This window comes from Passer domesticus, chromosome 1 (genome assembly GCF_036417665.1).
Source record: "Passer domesticus isolate bPasDom1 chromosome 1, bPasDom1.hap1, whole genome shotgun sequence".
NCBI lineage: Eukaryota > Metazoa > Chordata > Aves > Passeriformes > Passeridae > Passer > Passer domesticus.
Genome location: NC_087474.1, coordinates 51859644 through 51875632, shown reverse-complemented (window position 1 = coordinate 51875632; position 15989 = coordinate 51859644). Strand labels below are relative to the sequence as shown.

General features: G+C 39.2%; 1 long non-coding RNA gene across 1 annotated transcript in view; it reads right to left on the bottom strand.

Annotated features, from left to right (window-relative positions):
• Positions 1–223: 223 nt before the first annotated feature.
• The window catches only part of LOC135300475 (uncharacterized), a 120114-nt gene continuing 104348 nt past the window's right edge, over positions 224–15989 (bottom strand). The window contains exon 9 of the long non-coding RNA XR_010362328.1: positions 224–4055. This is a non-coding gene — a long non-coding RNA (uncharacterized LOC135300475). The remainder of the gene's footprint in view (positions 4056–15989) is intronic.

Sequence of the window (15989 nt, the reverse complement as noted above, 5' to 3'; positions counted from 1 at the left end):
CCAGGAAATGTGTCAGGCAGCAGAAAGCAAATAAAAAGACTCTGATTGAAGAAAACCATGAGAAAGAATGGAAGATGGGATGCATCTGACCAGCAGTCCCTTGAGTTTCAACCAGACCACAATTATCTGCCAAAGAGCTCACTGATGGTGCAATAGCAGAGTCCATCTCAGCTCTGTGCAGCAATTCCATTACTCACAGTCATCCCAAACAACTCACCTCCCAGACAGAGAGGAGCCAGTTGGGGTACATGGTCTTGCATCTCTTGCACATTCCTTCAGGCAAAAAACGTCAACAATTTTTATATAGTTCTGAAAACTAAGCATTTTATAAGGTATGCTTTTATATGCACACATATGTTTAGGTGTTAAATAATGGGTTTTCCTTCAGTTATGGATTTTAGTTCCCCTCCCCTTTCTTCATCTCCTTCTTTATTCATTCTAGGTGTTCTCCTTGCATAGACAACATTTCTTATCTCTATACTTTCAAAATTATTTCCACCTGGAAATAAGTAAGCTATTCCTTTATAACCCATCTCATGGATTTATAAGATACTACTATTACCTAATCAAAATACATGTTAAAAAAAACTTTTTCTTTGATTTTTTTTATTGTAATCAACACAAATTGTTACATTTTGCAGAGAGAATTTGTTTTGTTTCAATTCCTGAATTTAAAAACAAAGTAACTCACCCAAAGAAAACAAAATCAGACCCACATACTATGGCAAATGAAATAAAGGAAAATAACCAGTACTCTCAGAGGGTCCCTTATTATTTCAGCAAATCATAACCCAGCTCAAAAATTTCAGGAACTTTGGATTTTCAAAATGGTTGAAAAACAAATGTAGATAAAGTTTACCAAAGGAGAGGGTTTGGTTTTTTTTTTTTTTTTAGTACAGCTAAGACCCTTGTGTTTTCTATTAATTTGAGGATTATAAAAGATGACAGAATTCATAAATCAAACAAAAATATTAGTCACAAACAGTCCAATACGTTTTCTCATACTCACATAATAAATCCCCTATGCATTCAGGTCATTCCCATGATCCATCTTTATGCACTTTTATTAGACTGGCATTCGGAGATTTCTGATTAGTTCATTCTTACAGTAACAGCAGTTAAAAAGCAGAGATGTAATAATGTACAGACAAACTTTATGGGATATACATAAGACCAAAGAACACAAAGAGATCAACAACATCAGAAGAAACCATCTGGCAGTGAGGTTTTTGTAAACTGTTAAATGTGCTATTGATTTTTATTGCAATAGTTTATCAATAGAGAATACAGATTATTGCCTCCTAATAGCTTCATATCACTGACATTCTTGACAGTAATTGTAGTGTCTATCAAGCAAATACAGCAATCTAAAAATCAGATACATAGAGGAAAAGACAAACCAGGAAATTCAGAGATGGAGATGGGCCATTTAAAAAATATCTGGTTAATACACACATTTTTTTTGAGTACTGCTGTTACTAATGACTTAGTGCATAAAATCAGGACCTACAGACCATTTGTTGGGTGCTCTGGGAACACACACAGAGTCATCAAGAGAAAACTAAATGGAGACACAAGTGTGAGCTGGAAAAAAATGGGGCATTCAGGCCAGATTAATTATTAGTAATACTGGGAGGCCAACATGAGGAGACGTGATTTGAGATGGGACCTCAGATATCTATCAGTGTTTCCTTCTCCCCTAGAGGAACAGTGGCTCCCAACAAGGAAGAATAAGTGGGGGAAGAAAGAGGAGAAACTACAGGGATACTCATCTCTAACCTGAGCCTTAGGAGTGTCTCATCTTCTCCTCCTGATTCCCACTAGGTAACATTTCCAGCCTCTCTTGGTCCTTCTCTATGTCAGTTGCAGCAGACAGGTGAGTTTGACCTATATACATACCATTATCAACAAAGACCAACATCAAGTTTGGATGTGATTTTGATAAGCAAGATGTTCTCTCTCTTTCCAAGGCAGGGAAGAAAGACTGGTGCCAAGATGGAAGTGATTTTATTAAGTACTAGGATGATAAGTAATGTTCACAGGTCTGCTCACCTGCTGTATAACACTTCTGCCTGTACTCTACAAGTACCTGAGTTTTAATTTCAGCCTTATTACTTGAAATTGCATTTTTGCACAGCCTTCAGGGTCCCTGTCTCGCTAGGGAAGAGCAGGGTGGGTATATGACTCATATCTGAGCTCTGGGATGTGCATTTGTATCTGCCTTGCAGGGTTCATCTGAGTAGCAGTGGCTAAGAAGAGATCAGGGCTCCCCACTCCTCCCAGGTGTATCAGAACTCTCGTGGATGACACAGCCTTTGGAAAGTACATGGTGACCAAGTTTGTCTTCACAATCTCTTTCTCTTTTCTCTCATTTTCTGACAGCTCCCAGGGTCCCACATCAAACTGGCTCCCCTGTCCAGTTAGGTGCAGCTTCACAGCTCTTAATCAATTTTCTGTGAAGGCATACAGCTGCACTGGAAGTAGTGAGGAGTAAGGAGTATGTCATCCAAAACAGTCTCTTATTTATGGTCAAAGTACAAAATGGACAAATAACAGAGCACACCCAAATGGTCTTATCTGTCCCAATTTTTTCACTTTATGTAGGTCCCATCCTTCTTGTGAAAAACTGTAGATATGTCAGGTGAGTGCTGAGGCACTGGGAACTCTTTTGGAGGTGTCACTTAACAGCACAAGTTCACCTTCAGCAGGATGCAAGGAGTACCCTTAGCCTGGGCTTGGAAAAATTTTTTTGTACACTTGGCATAACTTGTGTCTAAGTTTATGGCTGGAGCTTGGAGTCTTCTGGTTCTGAATACCAACCAACTCTGCATGTGGCATCCTAAATTTCTACATTTAGTAGAAATTTCATGCAGAGATTTAACAAATGTTGCCGTGCCATACTGTAGGAACATGCCTTTCTTTAAGCCCTGACTTACTCCTAATATTATCCACAATGGGTGAGTCATTGTTACTGTAAACTCTGAGGGAACTGAATTTGAGGATTTAAGAACAAAGAACACAGACCTTAAGGAAACCAGGCTTCATTACCTACATTGATTATGGAACAGCTTGTTTCTATATATATCACTTAAGAATCATATAGAGCATGGTCATTTTATTTCTGAGGAACATGATTAAGCATCAGACATGTGCACTTTGTTTATGAAGGTGTATTTTTCCATAGTGCATGTAAGGATATTTTCAATGGGTTTAGCTAGGCAGCTCATGTTTTCCTTACATAGCTGAAACATTGAACTTGATTATTGTACCTCAGATTAATTAAAAACATGAAACAATGTGATTAGAAACACTGTAATGAAATTGCAGCAGAGCCAAACTGACATTATCAGAACAAAACGTTCATGTCCCAGTCCAATTTTTAGCCTGTTTAAACCTCCCTGAATGAAAGCATTGCTTGTCTGTTCACTTGACTGCTCACATGTCACTTTTATTGCCAGGATTTTTAATTTGCAAGATATTGACATAAAAATCAACAACAACACATAAATACAGGTTAACCCCTTTCCCCCTGTGCAGTAATAAACTATCTCTTAAGCACTAACCCACAACTGCCAGATGAAAGAGAACAAAGCTTTTTGTACTACTTTTCTGTCAGAAAGGCTAGCCATTGTGTTACTTTAGCAGTTTGCTGAATAAACTAAAAAGAGGACTTCCAAAATGCACAACTGAAATTACTGAGCTATTGAGATGCAATTAGAAAGGAAATTAATATGGACAGTGGGGTGCCTTAATGTAAAATGTGACAATGATTAATCAAAGGAAACCTGGATTTTGAGCAGTAGATATTTCACCCAACTAGCAAAGATAACTTACATTCTGTTTTCATAGTCAATTTTGCATTTGCTCAGAAAGACTAAGAGGCTCAATAATTGCAACAATATATTAAAAAACCAAACAAACAACAACAAAAAAAAAAAAAACAACTAAAAGACCCATATGAAAAGCAAAGATATTCATGCAAATAAATTACCAGAGCTTTCCTTCAATTCCTGCCGTAGAAGGCAAAGACTCCAGACAGCTATACACCAGGAATTCTGTGGGACAGGAAACAAGGGACTCTTCATTACTGGAACAAAACACTCATACTTTCCAGAGAAAAGGTCCTAATTTTTCCAGAGGGCAGACCACATTTAGGGGAAAATCACAGGTTAAGAACTGAAATGGGCCATAAGTGAAAACAGAGTTAAGACATTAAACATATGCTAAGTGCAGTAAACACTTTCATAGTTCTTTTGCAGTAATAGAAATCAGTTACCAGGTAAAGTTTTATACCTTAAATATAACAGCTGTATGCATTTTCTTTTAATTGTTGTATTCTTTTTATTGATTCACTGAACTTTTCCAACTGTTGGATTTTTACAATACATTGCAGCTTAGCTGCAGAAGTCAACAGAATATGAAGGACACAGTATAGATCACTTTCCTAACATCACAAGCTATAATTAAACTTGGTTGTAAAAACTGGCAGAGCCACCATAAACCCATTCAACTGAAAAATATTCCAGTCTGAGGAACAAGTGTTCATTTTTAAGATGTTCGGAGCAGCAGTTGCTCAACCATGGTGCCTATGAAGGGGAATTTCCATGTTTATTTTCTTCATAACATCCTCCACAGTCAACCTTCCCTATTCTGTGTGGCCACAGGAAAGAAACAAGGTCCAAGGCATTAACTTAATATTACATTTCAGAAGATTCCAGATATCTCCAGCTTTCAAAGTGTCATTAATCCCAAAGTATTTGCAACAGACCCTGTAAGTAAAACATGGATTTTCTGAAGGGACTAAACTGATGATGGACAAAAATGTCCTCAGGGACAAATCAGTCTTGTGTCCTAAGCTCAGCTTATCTGATAGAGCTTCAAACCTACACAATTTACAACATTTTTCTTTTTACAGTCCCTCCTTTGCAGTAAGATGTAGGTCTCAGACATCACTGCAGAAAGGTTGATTTGTAGTGAGATGCAGCACACAATGAGCCATCCCTGTGGGAGGAAAATAATCCATGCAAAATTCAAAAGGAACTTATGTTTACTAGGACATCCCATTCTGCCTTGTTTGTGCTAAACAAAGAACCAGAGGGGACAGGAATGTCTGCTCAGGAGCAGACAGAAAAAATCTCAAAGCGGATTCACAGGCCTCTTTCAAAAATGCATGAGAACCCTTCCACTACTCTCGCTGTGGAGTTCTTTGCTGGAAAGAAGTCACACACAAGGCTTTCTTCACTTGAAGGTCTATTTGGATATAATTTGTATACTTGGTTTCTTTAGGATGCATGAATTTAATTAGAAGCACAAAAACTGGACAATAGCATCATGATGAGGAATGGGGAATGGATGCCTGGTCAGATTCAAGAACCTTCATGTTTAGTAGAAAGCACTGTAAAGATCATGCCAGTTTCTCAAGTCTCCCTAGGCAAAGACACAGAAATCAGGTATCATGCTTTCAGTATTCCTTACTGGAAGAGGAACCAAAAATGTGCTTGGCTGCTGGTTAGCAGAGAGGTAGGCAGGATGAATTGAGACTGCTCTCTGATGTGAAGAGCACTGAGAAATTAAATACTGAAAACTTTCCACTGTGTCATACTAACTACAATATTAAAACAAGACTAGTCTCCTTTTCCTGCCCAGCTTCATCCTACCAATTTGAAAGAAAAATATTACTCTGTCTAATCTGAAGAACAGCGGAGAAGTTGTGTGGTAACTCTGAGAAGCAGAGGGAGCTCACCCTGAAGTATCTGCTCTACTTGCTTTATTTGTATTGATGAGGACCATACAGGGGGTCTGCAAGCAGTTTGTAGCTAAGACTGTACAGCAAGACACTCTGTTTTCAGAAATCTTCTACATTTTAGAAAAAGGATTTATTAATAATACACAAAGTGTGAAATGTGAACTTGCCCAGGTGGGTAAGTAAAGCAGAATCTGTTTGGGATTCCATAGTGGCTAATCAAAGCTGGCATTACCTCCAGATGGCCTAAAGGCCAATTTAACCCAGCTTAAAAGTATGCAAACCATTGAGTGATTATACAGATTGTTTTGAGAAAGCTGAAAAAAGGTCGATTTAGGCTTATAGTTAGAAATACATGTTTGGAGTAATACAGAGGGATTTTTAACAGCAGTGAAGTATGTTCTGCAATAGAACATCAAAATCACAAGGAAGAAACAGCAGGGAAAGGATAAATGGTGGTGTTTTGTACATGACAGTGAGCTACAGTGGTGGAAGAATCAGTCTTACAAGTCTCTTTTGGAATGTGGACAGATTGCAGCAATGCAGCAGTTGAAAAACCCATGCATCTGTGAGGAAAATTACAGAGGTTCAAGTGCAGACTGAGTTGGTCAAATTAGTTAATAAAAAAATTATGTAAATACTTGTGTTATTGTATGTGAAATGTATAGCATATTAATTAATCCCTTTCTTCCCTACAGGATATAAGGATATGGCCTTGATTTTGGCAGTGTATAAAAGCAGAACATTTAAACCAGAGAAGGCAATATATATATATATATATGCATTCAAGAGGATTGTCATTTAGGAAGTACAGGGTCTGATACAAAGAATTTCTGCAGGATCTCTTTGAAAAGCCTTGTGTAACGCAAGCTGCAGCTCCCTTTGAATGCCATCTTGAATGACTTTTTTCCTTGGAATACTGACCATCCACAGAGCTTTTAAAGCATCAATCATTACTGTGGGGATATTGCAGGAACACAGGGATTTACATCTCATAGTTATCTTCCTCAGCTGAGACCTACAGTCACCACTAAAATGCAAATAATAAATATTAATAACTCTTCCTAAGAGTTAAAGTGATCATTTCAGACAGTTAAATATTATTGAAACAGGCCCCTCATGTGCTTGTCTCATGCGTATTTTTCTGCTGCACTATAAGCACAGTAAGAACAATTTAAGTGTATGCCACGTATTCATTACATGTCTTTCCTTACACGGGATCATAGCAGTGAGTCAGTGGACCAAGCTCCACTTTCAGTTACAGCAAGGTGACTCTGGAGTAAATCACTTGGATTCAGTTGAATTACACTGGTATATAACTGAGAGGAATTTCCTCTGATAGATATCATTTTCATGCATGATATACGTACGTTCTTCAACAGTAATTAAGACCAGATGTTGCTTCATATTTATGCTGTAAGTCCATGGCTATTGTTTTTCTCTGATACCTCAAAAGACAGTTTTCTGCCATTCCCACACATGGCCGGTACTTTCCCACACATTCTACAGCTAATAAGTTGCAAAGATTCCCGTGAACAAGTACCTAGCGCAGCAATTCAAAATTGAAAAGCTTGGCAAGGAGTTAGGCAACAGGTGCCTGGTATCCATCTATTGTGTATTTACAGCTGGAGGAATTGCAAGCTGGGTCTTTCTAAAAAAGGTTTGGAACTCAGTGTCCCCAGAGGAACGTGTGCCAAAGGCTTGACACTGGGGTGGGGACACCAGCCACTCTCCAGGGACTGCAGCTACAGAAGGGAGTGAGGCACAGCGTGGATGCGGGCTGTAGAAAGCGGATATAAGATGAAACACACAAGGCAAAAGGAGCAGGACGTGTCAGCAGCGCAGAGTTAAGCAAACAGTACCTCAGGTGAAGGAAAGGTAGAGATGCCCATATGTGGTGAACTGTGATGTTGTTGGTTCAGCCAGAAGAGCAGTGTGCTACCACGTAAGGCAATGTTTAAGGTCATTGGGTGGTTGCAGCACTCAGAGGTCCGATATAAACACCATGTTGGGCCAAATAAACCAGCTTCTGATCATCGACCAGCCAGGGGAACATCTGACAGCACGGGGGCCAGGGGGTGTCTGCACAAGGGGCACATGCAGGAAAATAAGGTTAATTTACATTTTCACACTGCCAGTCCTGGTACTTTCCATACGTGTGCTGGGCTTGGGAAGACTCCAGAAAAGCCGGCCAAGATTGTCAATTTATTCAAGCTTTGAAGGAAAAACCCTGAAAACTTTGAAGCTATATATATCCATTATATATTATACATCAATATAATTTTTTAACATATATAATATATAGGTGCATACACACACAAATATGTGTGTTTGTGTATGTATGCATATTTTTAATGTTCACAACCCTTTGCTTGCCACCTCTTAAGCCAAAAGAAAAACATCTTACAGTGACAGAAACATTAGAACCACTCTAGGAGTTAAAAAGGATACTGATTGATAATTGCAGTCACCATCTCTGATTCAATTAATTTCTCAGACATAAGCTCTCCATAAACACACAATGAAAGACTCTTTCTGTGGGGTAGAATATTACCCTAGAAAAATTTGCAGAGGCTACATTGAGGTTCTTACAAATTTATTACCCTGTTTATTTTCTATGACAAAAGCCTCTAATTGTGTCAGTCATAAATAACTGCTGCAGTGCAGGCTATAGGTTTTTATCAGTAATCATATTTCTGTAAAGACTAGCCTTTGCTGAACTGTTTCACTGAACATGAGTGAAAGCTTAGAACCAACTTTGCAAACAAATTCTTTAAGTATTCAGAGCTGAGTGAAGAACAAGCCTAGATTTTGAAACAAGATCCTTTTTTCCCTTCTGATTTCTTCATATATAACAGCCAACTGGGGGAGGTCATAGATTCATAATTGGATAACAAATTCTGTGGTCTTCATAAGAGTACAAGTTAGGGTTTCTAAAAGCCAAAGGATATTGATGCTTTGTCTTTACTGGGTTACTACCTTTTTTTGCCCCCAGACGTACTCAGAGTATGCACTTTGTTATATGCCTGTCCACTATTCAGCCCAAAGGTTGTTTGGACCTGGACTGTAGTTTAGAATGTAAGCACATCTGCAGTACAAAAATCAGAAAAGACAACCACTGAAGAAAGATATATATGCTTTTCTTTATAAAACTTTCCAAGGTATCAGCTCAGTATGAATATTCTGTTTCAAGCAGATGAAAGTATGGATCAGATTTCAGAAAGTACCAGGATGAATTCTTACAGAACAGAACTTCTCTTTTCTAAAACTTCAAAAGCACTCCTCCTCCTTTGCCCTTCCACAGATATCCATATGTGCCTTTGGGGTTGTGTATGGTCAGAGGGAAGCAGAACAGCCACCAACAGAGAAACAAAACCATTGTCTACATCTCCACTGCCCCTTCCAGCTGCCTTGCTATAACTTAAATGATATCTAGGTGCAGAGTAGCTGCTTTTATACAGTAAGGTAAACATTTTGCTCGTAGAGGCAAGAAGGCATTTTGAAGGCTTTACCTTCTCCGTACTGCCAGGTCTCGTAGCTGTAATTATTGTTTGTTTTGCTCAGAGCTCCAGATTCTGGAGTTGTGAAAAATCTAAGCTTTCATTAAAAGAAAAAGTAGGTTTTGTGCCTGCAGAGACAAGTCTGAAAACATGAACTTAAGGCCTAGGAGATAAAAAAAGAGTTAGAAAAAAAGTACTTTAAAAGGTATTACCTTAGAAAAAGTTAATTACACTAATTTTTAGGGCTTAATGTATCATTTCTAAAGGCAGAAGACTGGATATGATACACCTTACAGCTAAAAAACTCCTTGCAAATGCAGATAACTTTAGTTTTCTGAGCACATTTGGCTTCCACAGAGCTTGCAGAAATAATGGAAAGGAAAGAACAAAGTTACAACCTTCACTCCTATAACAATCAAAACTAAACCACCATTCAGCTGCTCAGGCATGTTGCTGAGTGCAGCATATCAGAATACCCTGCCACTGGAAATCATCTGAGAGATGGATGGGAAAGTCCCACACATCCTCATGTAGGTGCTGCTGTGGCAAAATGAGCAGAGCAGGTCGCTGCAGCCCACATAACTTCTGACTGGGGGATGTGTCACCACCTGCCTGCTTCACACTGCCCAACACGAGTGGTCCCTGTGCTGGACCTGGCTCTCCAGTAAGGATAGGAAAGTAGCTCCTCTCCACTAATTTCCTATGCCTTGGTGCATTGACTTTCCCAGCAATAGAACTGAAAGCCAAAATGACACAAAGCTTTGGCAGAAGATGATTCTGCTTTTGTCTTCACAAGGTCAACAAGTATCCCTCCAAGCAATTTCTCCACCCTTTAATCTCTCCTTTTTTCTCCAGATTAAATAGTCAAGACATTTTTTCCCCTATCTTCTTTTTCCTTTACAGCCAAGAAGATGTGTTTGTGTTGCCGCCTCCTCAATGCCTTTTCCATTCCCACTCCTGCCATATAGACTTATATAAGGTGCTGATACCCTTGCAGGCTCAAAATCTATCTTGCTGTAGGTGAAAGCTTTTGCATACACCAGTATGGGATACAGTGCCTCACAAATCACTAAATAAAACTATATGGGGTGTTTTTTTTCCCCAGAAACTAACTTGTTTCACAAATTTTTTACCTTTGTTTTCATTCTGGTCCTGGAAGGCCTCAGAGGAGATACTACACACAAATGCTACTAAAAGGATTGAGAACACAGTGCAAGCACAAGGAAAGGAGAACTGAGGATTGCTGAGGTTCATCTATCTGTGACAACTTTGTAGACATCAGCAGGAAACAGGTGTTGCTCAGGGCAGCAGGCAATGCACAGAAAACAAAATCCCTAAGACAGGATGGATCAGGAAAATCACAGCGTGATCTGTTGTGGTCAGCCAAGGTGCTCTGTAATTTACAAGAAGGTCCCCAGGAATTGTCCATCTGTGCAGCCAGCTATATGTCTGGGGAATACAGATATAACCTCCAGTTTTCTGGGAATGATCTGAGAGCTTCTGGAATTTTGTCAAGAGTCTAAAGTCTAAAGGTAACAGAAAATTGTGTAGCACTTGTTTCAAGTAGAGTAAGCATAAGGAGAGAGGAGGTTCCTCTTATTCAATAGGCTCCATATTTAATAATTAAAATAGTAGAAATAAATAAATAAATAAAAGAAAAATAAAAATTCGTTTTTAAGGCTCACGCTGAGAGTTTGTGTACTATATGACTAACATGTTCAAGCTGTAAAATTGCAGCCATGACTTTACAAGGGGATGAAATATCTATTTCTTAATGTGTACATTGCCCCCATAACTTCCAACTTGTTCCATTTTAATTACATTTCCAATCAGGGACCTTAGTTTTGGCATTTCCCAACTGCTGAATTCTGGTTCTAGTTCTTTGACATTTTTTTATCTTCTTTGTACCTTGTAGCCACAAAATAACTGATGACTAACGCAAATCATTCACTGGGAATGCTGGTCTCTCCTCACTAAACTAGTATCAATAAACAAGTATGGTCATTATTTCACCAGTTTTCATAAAAGCAACCTAAAATGTCCAGTGCAATCCTCCTCTACTTACATTGGTCTCTGTAAGCACTTGAGGCTTTACTTATTAGATATGAATCTCTGCTGCCTGTGCCTAATTTCTTCTGTCTGTTCAAATGTTCTCTTCTCTTTATTGCTGTGTAAAAAACTTACACAAACAACAGGGGAAGCACTGAAAATGGTGCATTAACTATATGTAAATACTCTTGATGCACAGTGTAAACTAACTGCAATAAACAAGAAACTTCCTGTCCCTTGTCACTTTCCATTACAGTTACCTTATGTATTATTTGTTACCCCAGATGGTAAAAAAATTTAAATGGAAACTTGTTTTTATGCTGCCAGTGCTCCTGCAAGCAAAAGAAAGGAGATGCATTAGGAGAGATCAGCAAAAGTGAGTATGGCAGTGACAACACCTAAAGCAGCAGAAATGGTTTGGGGTAACATGCCACTGACGCAAATGGAGAAGGCCTGCACCTTTCTACACCCAAGCTACATTTACCTTTGTAAAATATATGGATAGCCTTTCATTATAGTCAAAAGCAACCAACCCTTACAACTGCTTTCCGTGCAAGTTGTAGCTGGATTTCCTTAAACTGGCTTTGCAATGAAATCAATTAAATCAACATTTCCCCTCAGCATGGATTCTTTCATGCCCTGCAGCAAAATAAATGCATGAGTCTTCTTATCTAGAATAATCCAATCATCCCTAATTTTGGATGCTTGAGAACAGTGGGCAGGTGGAAAGTTGTGGAGACAGAAATTCATTGTCATACCTAAATGCAAAAAGCATAACCAAAGCTGGTATTAATTTCTTAGTATCCCACAATCAGGTCAAACCATTTCCATGCCTGTTCTAGATCCTGCCCTTGCTTCTGTTAATGTCATCTTTCCACAAGGAAGCTTTTGGATATATCCAAGACCCTTTCCCTGTCTCTGAGTCCAGCTGGCATGTTTGGCTGTATTTATAATATTAGTCTCTCTCATCCTCTAAATCACAGTAAAAGGAACTAATAGCATCTGATTTGCAGCCAGACTGCTTTGGGAACTATCCCTGGTCCATGCAAATTCTTGCAGCATGCTTGGAAGTTGTTTGGGAGAGGGCAGGTTGGTGCAGGACGAAACCGCAGCCAGGAGCAGAGTAACGAAGGTGCCAATGACTGAGCTCCAAGGCTCAAACCTTGGCACTGCTTAATTTACAGATTTACCTGAGCTAAGAAATCCAGGAACTGCCCTGAATTGTGTTAGTAATCTTTCATCTTAGATCTGATCTATTGCTAAGAAACTTAATTCTAGCGGTGACCAGACAGTAAAGTCTTTTTTCTCCAGCAACACAGGCTGTTGCATGTTATCAACGTGCAGAGACTTTTGGCTCATTCCAAAGGCAACTCAAGTCAGCGAGGAGCTGGAAAATTAAAAAAAAGAAAAACATGAAAAATCATTGTGCCACTGTACTATTCCTCCATTCCCTCCCTTCAGTATTGTACCCAACTTGAGAGCCCTGGAAGAGGGACTCAAAGAAAGGAAACGGGAATGATCAAAAGTATGAAATGGCTTTCATGTGAGGAATCCCTGAGTAGTCTTGGACTCTTCTGCCTAGACTTGGTGGAGATAAAATAAAGGTCTACAAAATCCAGAGTAGTGAGGAGTGGCTGGATTGTGAATTCCTTTTTCCAATAAATGAACCAGAGCCACCAGATGAAGGTAAATGGAACGAGGTTTGTCACATAGAGAAGTGTTTTCTTTAGTCAGCAATTAGAGAGCCTGTAGAGCTTTTACCAAAGAAATACATGAATGTAAAAAGTTTACATAGACTTGAGGAGAGACTAGACTAGTGCTTGAAATAGAAATCCCCTGGGTGACAAAACAGAAAAGCTTCAGCAAGGCCAGGAAATCCCCTGAGCTGAAAATATTTGTAGGCTGGAGAAAGGAATTACCACATATGGTTGCCCTGTTCTCATCCCTTCCCTCCTAGAGGCACTACTGGGAACAGAACCCTCGACTAGGTGGTCAAGGGTCTGAACTGCCTTAGCCAGTTTTACATCCTCACTGGTGACACCGAAAAACTCTGGATTAAATATTATCTTTTCACCATCCTCAGGGCTGAAGTCACACTGACACTGTTCCTATGGGAATTGCTTTGTTTTCTGAAGGGTCCTGGCCTTGCACAACACCAGGTAGAGGCTGTCAGGCTGTCAGGCTGTCAGGCTGAACACCCCATATCATCTGTATTTACCCTGCAGGGTGGCCAGGTGTCTAAATCAACTTTACCTAATCTCAACAACACTAAAATAAAACATCAACTTAGCCAAAACTTAAGGAACAGGGAAATAATCCTGATGGCTGTGCACTAGGTCATAACCTTGGTTAACACAGCAAAAATAAACTCAGCTTTTTTCCAGTCAGTTTTTCAATGTCTTTCAGAGGTAGTATGGGGATCCTCGCCAACTCTTAGGACTGCAACTTTGAATCCTCCCTGAAATCCTGCCGGATTCAATTTTCTGTTCAAAACTTTGCTTGTGATATTACACAGGATTTGGGAGTAAGGGAATAGGGAAGGGTGAGTATCACTGCATCTGGGATTTGAAAGGCTGTTCCAATCAGTTTTCTCTTCTGCCACAGGAAACAGTGATTTATTGGTGAAATGCCTAATGCAGCTGGGAAGCTCTGCTGAAGTCTTGAATTTGTGTGAATATTTCCCACGTGAGAAAAACCCAGATGGGAAATAGTCACACAATGGGAGGGAGAAACCTGGAAAGCGGTAATGTCAACAGAGATTTAATAGTAGTAGTATGCAGCAAATTGGACATGCAGTGAAAAGTAATACAGTAGCAAAACAGACCAAAGATGTTTTGGCTTGAGTCACTACAAGCTTCGTTTCAGGCACTGGAATGTAGTCTTAATTTCTGGGCATGCTGTTACCTGAAAGATAACTGGAATGAATTCTGAGAAGGGCAGGAAAACTAGTGTGGAAAGAGATCCCAGTTGCTAACAGCACATTCTGACTGAGTTCTGAGCAGGGAGGCACAAGGGGAGGGAACACAGCTATCTGCAGGATGTGAATGCTGAGCCGAGAGGAGACAGCAGAGGGCACGGTGCCTTATCATGAAAGAGAAGTGTTGCAAAAAACCATGAGCTAAAAGTCACGGAGGAGTTTTCTAACGCTGGGATACATTAGGTTGTGGAATGGCCACCAGAGCAAAGATGCCAATTACTGAGATGGTTTAGGTGTAGAAGGGAGGTAAAAGCACAGCACAGTGGGAACATTCTACATTGGTGGACATACACAGATGGGTTGGAAATACTAGGGTTTCTCAGTGCTGAGCTGCAGATTCATGATCTTCTTAGTGAAGATGACACAAAACACTCAAAGGCAGACTATGACACATTTTAAGTCAATATTCAGAAATGGCCCAGGCTTATTCAGATCGACCCATCCCTCATGATCACATATACCACAACCGAACATCTACCCATGCCACACTACAGAGAAGAAGAGAGGGAAAATCACACTTCCTGGTTTGAATACACAAAGCAGGTATTACACAGTTTAAAGTAGTATAATAATCTTGAACTTAAATTGTTCCAAAGCCTTCTATATGAGAAATTATTGCATCACTGTTATTTCACTTAAACTGCTAATATACAATCTTGGTACAAAAGAAATAAATAATGGGTCAGTATTCTGATAAAATAGTTTTTCAATAGCAGTTTTATTCTAGTGCTTTTTACAAAAATCCTCACTCAAAGTCCAGCCCTTAAGACTCAATATTAGCAAGTACTAGAGTGCCAAATTAATCATTCTACTTCCTCACTCTTCAAAGAAAAGGAAATCAAAATTAATAAAAAAACCCTGATGCATATAAGGTTATTGCCCTGCATGTTTGCCTTTGTTTTTTATAATAGAGATTACCACATAATCTTCAGCAAGGATATGTGAAACTTCAGCCTGGATGAAAAGAGTTAACAAACAGCTCAGACATTATTGAGGATCTTCAAAATCACTACAGATGTCACCTACCAGAAGCAGAAATCATAGGATCTGAAGGACAGGTTTAAAGACAGAGTTTGAGACTTAACACTGAATTTCTTGGATATTTTTGCCTTCTCAGACCACTAGAGTTATCTCAGCAGGCTGTATATAAGTCTGATTTTCAGTTTTAAGCAGAGTTCACAAGGTAAATCTCAACAGTGTGGCTTTACAGTGATCCCCTTTCGAAGGCTGAAAGTGAGTGAAGCTGGAAATGTAAGAAGTCTGGATCAGCACAAGGCAATGGTGCACACCGTCAGCATTTCCTACTACTGTTCAAAGCTGGGATAAGGGTGTCTTGTTATCTCTGAGTTTATTATTTTGCAGATCCACAAACTGTACTATGACAAGAGTTACACTTAAAGCTTCAGGAGACAAATTTCTAGGTTTACTGAACTTCAGAAGGCATGTGGGTGACCAGATCCTGGAGTAAATTCTGCAAATTTTTTCATTTGTTTTTCATCCATGTTTAAGAATGCATACTTCTTTACCAACTTCCAATGTAGTAGAAAGAAAAGGCTGGAGGGGAAAGAAATAGTTTTGCACTGACATTTAAACAAAAATCTACTTCTGAAGTATTATGCACTGTTTCAATTCCTTACTCCTCCAATGGCATTCAGCTACCATGTCATGAAGGTCAGCATTTACTTTTACACGTTGGAATAAACTCCTAACAATTAGAAAT